The sequence below is a fragment of the Balaenoptera borealis genome, assembly GCF_965194805.1.
Source record: "Balaenoptera borealis genome assembly, contig: HAP1_SCAFFOLD_947, whole genome shotgun sequence".
Classification (NCBI taxonomy): Eukaryota; Metazoa; Chordata; class Mammalia; order Artiodactyla; family Balaenopteridae; genus Balaenoptera; species Balaenoptera borealis.
In genome coordinates this window covers 265,859-276,506 of record NW_028123259.1, presented here as the reverse complement: position 1 = coordinate 276,506, position 10,648 = coordinate 265,859, and positions in this window count along the sequence as shown.

The following is a 10,648-nucleotide window of genomic DNA, read 5'->3' as shown; positions in this document are numbered from 1 at the left end:
CATCGCGGTGGCTTCTCTTGTTGCGGAGCATGGGCTGTAGGCACGTGGGCTTCGGTAGTTGAGGCTCACGGGCTCTAGAATGCAGGCTCCGTCGTCGTGGCACATGCGCTTAGTTGCTGCACGGCATGTGGGATCTTCGCAGACCAGGGCTCGAACCCGTGTCCCCTGCATTGGCAGGCGCCACCAGGGAAGCCCTAGGTGTTCTCATATAGAGTCTAAAAACAGAGAGCACTGAGAGAAGGTAGTGGTTATTAAAGGCTCAGGATCTAAATTCTACCTGTCTCTACACCCCTTCCCAGCTGTCGATTTGACCCCATTTTTGAATGCCGACCTCATTGTTCAACTTTTCTCTGCCGTCTGTATACTCACCTTGAAAACTTGTTTCTGTGATGCGTTGAGCAGACACAGGGTGGCAGACTGCAGAGGTGGAAGCTGGTGGTCGGATATTTGTGGGCTGAATCTCCTTCAGTCCCATTCCCATTTCTGGTTGCCCAGAGGCCCTACTTCCTGTGTGTGACGCCGAGCCGTAGGATTGCGGGCAGGAGCCAAGTTCTCCATACAGTAAAGACCCCAGTGTGCCTTGGTTACAGTAATATACCTGGCTTCCTTCCTGGCAGGGAAGTGACAGGCGGCTATGCCCCTGCTTTGTTCGTGGGCCTCCTGATCCAGCAGTTCCCTTGGCTCTGCCCCTGTCGTCAGCTGCCCCTAGGATAACTCTGAGCCCTAGCCACTTCTCTGGTAGATTTCCCTATTCCCCCACTACAGTCACACCTGAATAAGGCAACTCAGACCTTTCAGAGATGTGTCCTGAACCTCTTGTTTTCTGAAATACCTATCTGGTGGTTGTGAGACTTAAGGCCAGCGTCCCCGAGAGACTTTTTCTATTTCTCCTAGTAAACCTAGACTCATCTTCTGTCACCTTCAACTCTACTCCAATTGTGTTCTTTCAACCCAGACCTCTGACCCTGCTTTTTACTTCTGCCATTTCATCCTCGCTCCTGCTTCCTTTCCTAAATCCATACGTCTCTTTTGGCCTTCCTAGCCCTGGGCCAAGTTCCTTCCTCTTTGCTCAGTTTTTACCCCTTTCCTTCATTCTCCCATCCAACTTTCAGTCCTTCCTTTCTCACGCCCCAGTTAGCAGCATCTGAAAATTCGAAAGGTTTGTTACTCGTCTATTAATTGTATTCCATTTACTTATTCAGTTCTATACCTGTCTTACCTGTGTATGGAAGAACAGCTGGTAGCCAAGGTGGCACCAAGAATCCTAGCAGCTCTCACTTGACGTATCCGTAGTAGTCGGCAATTTCCATTTCGTTTTCCCTCTCGGTGAAAAATTGCAGCTTGCCCGAAGAGGTGTATCTGGCAGCATTCTCCCGTTGTTGTTGAGCCCGCCTCTTCATGGCCTCTCGCTCTGGCCTCTGCTCTTGTTCGATGGGCTTTGACATGACTGGCTCAGGCACGTTGGGTTCCCTCCATGGAACTCGTTGCTTGCTGAAGTCTTGGAGTAGAAAGTGGGTTTGGAGCTTGGGTGGGGACTGGCGCTTATTCACAGCAGGGGGAACAGGCTCCCGCTGGAGAGGAGCGCCAGATGAAGTTTTGGAGGGTGCAGGCCTAGGAGCAGCAGACTGAGGGACACGAGGCTGGGTATGGTTGGGCCAAGCCGGTTGGGTTGGGTTGGTCACAGTTGGCTGAGCTGGTTTGGCGGGGCCTGGCAAAGAGGCAGGAGCTGGCTGGGATGAATTGGCTGCAGCAGGTTGAGCTGAGTCAGTAGAACCAGGCTGGGCACGGTAAGCCCCAGCAGGCCGATGTGAGGCCAGAGACTGTGGCCTCCGAGGAGCGGGTCGAGCTTGAGGCTTGTCCCAGGCAGAAAAAGGCAGAGGTATCAACTTGACCTTCCCAGGAGGAGGCCGCTCATACTGGGCTGGAGACGGACACTCTGTTTCAGCACTGCTGTCTGGTTTCTGGGCTTGGACTTGCGTTTTCTCAGGACCCTTCCCCTCACGTGGGGTATGCCGCCATGGCTGGATAGCTGGGGGTGGCTGGGGGTCTTTGGGGTTGCTTGACTTTCCCAAGAGCCGACAGGAAGAGCGCCCAGTTTTCGTCTCATTCTTCTTCCCCAGCGCATGAAGAACCTTCACAGACTCCAGCATGCGCACGCCAAGGGAGGTTCGAGGCTTTTGAAAGCTCTGTTGGAGAAGCTCAGTTTGGTGTTCCTTTCGCTTCGTGTGGGGGATTGCTGGCTTCTCTTCTGCCTTGACTTTGTTCCCTGACTGCTTGTTCTCCTCAGCCTTGTTTCTCCCTCTGGTCCTTTTGGTCTTTTCCTGCCCGTGGCTCTTAGTTTTGCTGATCTTTCTGGATGCAGCTTTCTGAGGTTTGCCTTGAGAGTGCTTGGCCGTGTTCACAGGAGCCCTGTCACTGACTGCAGCGTGGCATGTAACCACTTCTCCCCCTAACAGGCACTCTGGATTCTTTGGCTGGATTTTGGCCTTGGGAGCGCCACTGATAGGCTCAGAGGCTTTCTGTTTGTTCTTCCTGGGTTGATCAGAGGGAACCTTTATGACACTTGGCTTTTCCTGCACCTGATTCACCTTAATGGCTCTGGTGTCTTTAGCTTTGATCACGTTGGGACCTTGGGATTGATCAAGATCTTTCAAAGGATTAAAGAGCTGGGGAAGGTGAATATCCTCCGCCAGTGTAGTAATGTCTGCAAGACCACTGCTAGGTTCAATCCCATTTTCAAGTGTCCCTAGGTCCTGACGACTCCGGCTGTTCTCTCCCAGATCAGCATTTTCAGAACCAGGCTGCTCCTCTTGGCTGAGGGGATCGGTGCAGGCCAGCGGCTGGTGAATATCAGGGATTCCTAAAGGGAGTAGTGGAGGATCTTGGTTCTCTGTTGGGATCTGGTAGGCATCCAGAGGCTTTGAAAGCTTGGTTTTGATATCATCCACGTGCTTACTCTCTATTTGTCCCTGGCTTGGAGCTGGAGGCAGGGCCAGGAGACGCCTGGCACTCTGGACTGGAGCTGTCACTGAAATGTCCCCAAGTTCAGATGGTGGGTTACTCTCAAGTATGTGGCTGTTTCTGCTACTGCAGGACTTGGGGAGTTCTTGACTTTGTGTCACACAAAACGTCTGGCTTGGAGGTTGCAATCCCAGGGAATTTTTCATCACCAGGGGGGAGGTCTCCATCCCTACAAAGGGATCAAGGGAGAAGTCAGTCCCTGGTAAGTGAGATGCTCCCCCTAAACACCAACACAGCAGTCGTGTACCTTTCAAGGGGTTCAGGGGCAAGATGGGCAAGGCATTTCTACTAACTCTTCTTAAGGATCACGGACAGTGCCCTATGCTACGAGGTAAGCGGTGACTGTTGTAATTCTTACTGGTGAGCCTTTCCTGTCGCTGATTCTCGGCTCGCTTTGTATTTCATAGGACTGTTTATAAGTCCAATACAAAATGAGTCTTATTTTTAAAAACCTGAAATGTTTTACAAAGCCTAGCATTCTCATATAGGGTCCTTTCCATTCTCCCCACTTTCCCGAGAGGCCAAGAACACGTCACACCATGAACTAGGAGAGGGGGTAGAGCCCTTGCTGATGAAATACATCAACAAAGACAGAGTCTTAGCCTGCTTGCTCTCTGGACAGGATCTCGGACCACAAGGTCTTCAATCCTGGTATAAATGAAGGAAGTGAGGACAGTTCAACTGGCACTCTCATAACAAGAGTTCTGAAACACCTTCCGAAGAGACTATAGCAGTAGATGAGGGAAGGGAGTGCTACAGTGTGGCAGTACAGGGGGAACGATCGGCTACAGCAGTGAAAAGTGTGGTACCGATTGGTGTGCTCTCGGGGTTCTTGTACATGTAGCATAGATGACCTCTACAGTGGCCCTCCCACCGTCCCACCTGCATTAGGTGTTCTTTTTTTTTTGTAATTTATGTTTATGTATTTATTTACTGTTTGAACTTATTTATTCTACGTATTTATGTTTTTGGCTGCACTGGGTCTCTCATTGCTGTGCACGGGCTTTCTCTAGTTGGCGGCTAGCGGGGGCTACTCTTGGTTGCGGTGTGCGGGCTTCTCATCGCGGTGGCTTCTCTTGTTGCGGAGCATGGGCTGTAGGCACGTGGGCTTCGGTAGTTGAGGCTCACGGGCTCTAGAATGCAGGCTCCGTCGTTGTGGCACATGCGCTTAGTTGCTGCACGGCATGTGGGATCTTCGCAGACCAGGGCTCGAACCCGTGTGCCCCGCATTGCATTGGCAGGCGGATTCTTAACCACGGCGCCACCAGGGAAGCCCTAGGTGTTCTCATAGAGAGTCTAAAAACAGAGGGCACTGAGCGAAGGTAGTGGTTATTAAAGGCTCAGGATCTGAATTCTACCTGCCTCTACACCCCTTCCCAGCTGTCGATTTGACCCCATTTTTGAATGCCGACCTCATTCTTCAACTTTCTCTGGCGTTTGTTATACTCACCTTGAAAACTTGTTTCTGTGATGCGTTGAGCAGACACAGGGTGGCAGACTGCAGAGGTGGAAGCTGGTGGTCGGATATTTGTGGGCTGAATCTCCTTCGGTCCCATTCCCATTTCTGGTTGCCCAGAGGCCCGACTTCCTGTGTATGACGCCGAGCCGTAGGATTGCGGGCAGGAGCCAAGTTCTCCATACAGTAAAGACCCCAGTGTGCCTTGGTTATAGTAATATACCTGGCTCCCTTCCTGGCAGGGAAGTGGCAGGCGGCTCTGCCCCTGATTTGGAATCTGAGATGGTGTTCCCTGAGCAAGGCTGGCAGAAAGCGATGGATGTAGAGGGACCATGTTCTTGGCGTCTGAAGTTTTATCATACTGGGCTGCCAGAAACATGGAGGAGGCAGCTGTGTGGCGGTCAGTGAGTGCCAGAGTAAAGTCTCCGAGTGAAGAAGAATTCTTTTCAGTGCTTGCTGTGATGTCCCACTCAAGAACACCTGGATAGGAAGCAGCTGAAGTGGAGATCTGGCTGTGGTCAGTAACTCCAGATAACATAGTCGTGCTAGAATGTTGGTAAAGGTAGGCACTACCCATGAGTGTCTGGAAAGGGGTACCGGTAGCCGATGCCGAACTGACGGCAGGGGCAGAGACTCTGGAGAAGTTGCAGACACTTCGTGTTAGGGAAGTTGCATTGCTCACCACAGGAGGAGAATGCTGCAGAGAATTTAGAGTTCCAAGTAGAGATGGATGTTGGAAATTTTCTGTAAGAACAAGAGGGTCATGAAAAACTCAGGGAGGTTGAGAAATTCTCACTACGTTTGAGGAACGGCATCATCTGAAGGTTCTTGCTATCAGGACACCTCTACTATCACTACTTCCTGAGAAACCCAAAATCAGACAGTTAATGATGGCTGTAAGGACTGAGCAGTTTTCCACTCTTCTCTATTCACTGCCTGTGCTCCCATCTTGGGCACAGACGGGCAGAAGAGCCAAGTGGTGTGGTTCAGAGATTGTTCTCTAGGCTGGAAGCAACCTTCTCCCTGCCCTGTCTTTCCCTTCAGCCTGCACTCGTATTGACTTCTATGCTATTTCCTAGACTGGAAGCATTTTAGAACTAGGAGGCCCTTAGAGAACTTCGATGTTCTCAGTCTCATTTCGTGAGTAAGGAAACTGAGGCTCAGAGAGGTCGGGTTGACTTGTTCAAGTTCTCTCATTATGTTAGTATCATTACCAGGTTTCAGAACCTAAGTATCCTGACTTCCTTGCCAGGACTCCACTCTGAGCATGATACTGCCAGAAAGCAGGAGAAATAGAACTTATAATATAGGCATTTTTTTTGTCCATTAGAAAACAGTACGGCTGTTACCATTGTCGTCTTCAGTGTCTCCCTTTGCTTGTGCAGTTCCCACGCTATTACCTAGAGGTGACGTACAGCTCAGTCCAACTGGTGAATTGAAAGAGTCATTTTTGCCCTCTTCAAGCCCGGTTTCTCATCCTACCTCAAAATGATTACCCGAAAGTGGATTTCTTAAGTGCTTTTGGAAAGGGAAGAGTTATCTGATTACTTCAGATTCCTCATCTGTAAAGTGGTTATAACACCACCACCAATAATAATAGCAGTAATAATTAATAGATGAATAAGCTGATCTATTGCGTATGATTTATATGGAGGAAGATACAATAAGTTCTAGAAAGACAAAGAAAAATCATGACAAGCATATTACGTTAACGAAAAAGAAATCCATAGATATTAATGAAAACTGGGGTATGTGGCAAGTATCGAAGCCTAATGAATTTACTAACAAATGGCATTCTGTACCATCCATGCAATATTATGAAAGTGAATTTTGCCCACTCTATTTTAGTGAATACTATTAACCAGAAGACACGATGGAGGTGATAGAGGTGAATGAATTCCTAGCCAATGCATACAGACAGAGAAGGTATGTCAGTAAAAAATGCATAACAAGCAACAGAATGCAATAAATGTGCATGTATAGGTAGCCACAACACATATAGACAAGTATTTCAATGAAAACCGGTACGAAGCAGACAGCAAAATAATAAGTGTAAAAGAGTTTCATTATTGTGCTCCTTCATATTTTTACCCAGCAAGTAAGAGGTATTAAGCCTAGGAGAAATATATATTTCAATGAATATAGCTTATATAATAAGCAGAAAGGAAGCTTAAAATGTATCAGGAAGGTTTTTGGATTTATCCTAGAACTTAGATTAGAATCATCTTCAGCATCCAAGAAGATGGCATCCCAAAACCTCAAAAAACCATCATGCCTAGAATCCAATTAAAAAAGATTTTCAAATGTAAGAAAATCCACAGGACTCCACAATATGGTTTTCGATAAACGTGGATGTTTGTTTGTTTTGTTTCTTTGGCCGCGCCGCGTGGCCCTGGCCGTGAAAGCACCGAGTCCTAAGCACTGGACCGCCAGGGAATTCCCTAAGTGGGGGGAATTAGAGATGTGGGGCTTGACTTTTTCTTCTTCTTCTTCTTCTTCGGTAGCTAAGCTCTACAAGCGAACGATGGCTGTTGATCAATGTGCTCTCTGTGTTAGGAAGGAAATAACTGTAAAAATGAAAAGCAGCCTTGCCTTAGAACCTACATATCACACCAAGGAAAATAGTCCTTCTGATTCAATTTAGAAGATATCACTTAAAATGTTGAATTGGTGAAATGTCTACCTAGTTTAAAAATTAGAAAGAATAAAACACTGAAAAGCAGCCCCCTAGATAACCACTGTGGTTGCTTGTTTATAGGAGGCATCATTTCTAAAACGTATTTCTAAAATGTTTATATTCAAAACTGTCAAGTGGCCAACTGTATTCAGAGAGGCAATAAAAGAAAGAAAACGGAGTATGACTTTTCTGATAAGCTGCCTTTCCTGGTGATCCCCTGTTCTGGCCTTACTTTCCTTCTTAGTCTGTTAATGTAAGGGTTTGCTACCATCAACTTGGTTTTGCCCTGCTCTGAGCAGGTTTCCCTCTGTGCTGTTTCTGCTTTAATTGAAAATCTTTGGTTCCCATCAGCATTCCATTGCAAACTCCGTTTTTCTTGAGAGCTCCTCTATGCTTTCCCTCTTCATTCTTACATTTTCTCCCATCTCTTGGTGCCTGTTGGCCTGTGCTAATGAAAACCATCCTAAACTTCCTTACGCTCGACTCTGTGCCTCCCTGTAGAGCCCAGTACTCTCCATCCTCTCTCCCTATTCTCTCTTTTCAACTAGTCGAAATCCTAGTGGAGGGAGACCATTAGAGATGAAACATCTTGGTATATATTGCTAGTTTTCTATGTCCCCTGGCTTTTCTATGTTTCTGTTGAAACACTCTTGAGAAGTGTCTGATTTCGTTTTCTACATGGGTACCCTTTAAGGCTCAATACTGGAAAAGAAGGGGATCAGAGTGATCAACCCAACGTGGTATCCTAACGTAACAGTTAAGGAAAGCAACAGGCTTTGTGAGACAGCCAGTGATTTGTCCAAAGTCACACAGATAGTAAACGTCAAAGTCAAAAGTGAAATTAGGTCTCCAGACGTGTAGTTCAATACTTTCCCTCATTATTCCATGCTATTTTGAATCTCCTACTCAATTTAGGGGCAAAAGAATCGAACGCAAAACTTTCCAAAGTTTCTTTTCTTACCTGACATGGTCAGAGAAGAGGAAGCATCCACTGCAGGTACCAGGGATGAGGAGACAACACTAGAGGATGTCCGAGTGGCTGCAGCTGAACGGCGCACGTGTCCAGTACAGAGGTCACTGGTTACTGGTCCAAACAGCTCCACGGAAACCCCAAGACTCTACCAAGTGGTAGTAGGTTTGGTAGGAGAGTGATGTCACAAAGCAGGCAGTTGAAAGGTATGAGAGAGCCAATAGGGAGGTCCGATCCCCAACAGGAAGGCGGGCTTGGGTGAAGAGAGTGTAGGAGAGCTAAAACAACACCTGAGTTTCTGAGCTTTGGGGAGGAGGAAATCCTAGAAGACAGATTTACCTCCCCCAGGCTCTTCCATTAGGGAAATCATTGCCACATTTCTTACAGACGTTCATTAATACACTGAACTAAGAGTTACTTATATTCTACAGAGTATTCTATTTTATGTATCATATACTTAGAGCTATATAGATCTTATTTAATTAATAATCCTTAGGAAGGAAAGAGCCATCTAGTTTGAACTATTACAGTTGTTCTGAAATCAGATGTGTCTAATGAGTGAACTGATAGCAGCTTTTAAGGAGCCAAAGTAGGGATTAAGAAGCTCTCTTTGTAACTTGGTTCAAGAGTAGGGTGAAGTTTCTTGAGTGTACCTTGTGGAGAATGTTGTGGTCCAAGGCTCTTCTCTTTCAGTTTCTTCTCCTTGACTCCTACCTTCCTTGGGCTGGGCTAGGCTGGGGGCCAGGTTGGACTTGCGACTTAACATTTCTCTTCCGCTTTCTCTTTTTTTTTTTTCTTCCATTATGGGCATTGCTTCGAGGACAAGCCTTGATCTTGCATTGGACGTTACTTCCTGTCAACTTCCAGCAGCAGGAGTCTTCTTTTCAGTGCTTGATGCTTCACGAAATAGACTCTGCCCGTTGGCAGCAAATACCAGAGAGCTAGGAGACAGAGCTGGTTGCAGACCTTTCCTCTTCCAGCCTTTGGTTGCAATTGTTTGGCCCATAATTTGCTAGCTCTAGTTCCTTGGGCCACACAGGTATCCTGCCATCTCCAGCTCTTGTTATATGTGAGAGACATTCTGAACACTGTCCCTTTTTCTTTGCACAGAAGTATATACAGTGTGGCAGTTACTGTAATCTCCTCCGCCTTGCAAACAGCCACTCTAGAATCTTGGACCTCTAGGACTCTCTGTCTTGCATGCTTGGGGGCAAGGCCAAGCAAAATGAAGAGGAGAATAATTAGAGAAAGAGGAGGACGTTGGTGGAGAATTGGGAGCAGGTAAGGTGAAAGGGCACAGGAGAAAAGAGATGCATGTAGACTTTTTGGTTTCTGTGGGAAACAGGTTGACACACTTGGGCCTCATTTGGTATTAACAGAACAGAGAGTTAAAGATCTAAGTAGCTAGATAGTGTGCAGCAACTGCCATGAAGTCTGTACACTGAAGAGAAGAGTCTCACATCTAGTTTTCATTTTGTTTTATGTCATAGTACCTTATTTATAGCATTCACTGGTGTGTTTGTAGAATACAGATGTTTTCAAATGCTCTGGTTTTGTCTACATGGTTATCTCCTTGTCCTGTTTGTAAGGAATCCAACATTGTAAGACATATTGCATGTTTTTCTCTTGACGATTGTTGACCTTGAAGCGTCATGAACTAACTTGAGCTGTTGGATTCTGTGGAGAAACGTTCAAAAGGGTCTGTGAAAAAGGCACTGTGGTGAGTCGCATTATGCACCCGAGCGTAAGGAGCAAGATATCTGCCACCAGCCCAGCTTGGCCTGGATTGCCTCTGTTTTAGTTCCCCTGGTTAGTGCTTTTCTCCCTAACCACTCTTGTGACTGTGATAATGTGAGTAAGGGCGGAGTTGCTAATGATCTATGTGTGAGGTAAGCTGGTTTGAGGGAGGAAATCTATGGACCTAGTCATTTTCCTTGGTGGTAAGCTTTCAGGGGTGCAGAGATGGATCTTCCTGGGGCCTTTTCTGGTCCCAGGAAGATATCGCATAGATGGGACCTCCCAAGACACACATTGAATCTTTAGGCCTGTTTTTCCTATTATGAGGTACGAACGAGTTTCTTCACTGATGGGGATGATGCTTATCTGAGAAGAAATTGTGAAAGGTGGTGTAGTGTAGAGGTGTGGCTTAAGCTTTTAAGTTTTCCTCCAGGTTTTTCCCCTAAGCTTCCTACTTCGGACGGCCTACTTACATGATACTAGTAGGTGATGTCCGGCTAACAACTTCCTAAATATACCTGCAAGCCAGATCAGTGTCTCTTTTCTCTGTATTCCCATGGAAATCAAGAGTCCCGCCGAATTTTCCATCGAAACAGTTGATTTGTGTTGTCTCTAGGAATTCTAAAGGGCGTACCGTTGCTTCCTAACCGGTGTCATTTGGGAGATCCGCCTCTGTACGTTCAAATGATTAATTTTGAGACTTTGCTCATGTGTGCAGTAAACCCTTGAATTCCCTAAGACCTTCCTTTCCTCCATCTCCTACCCCATTAAGCCCGCTTCAGTTCAT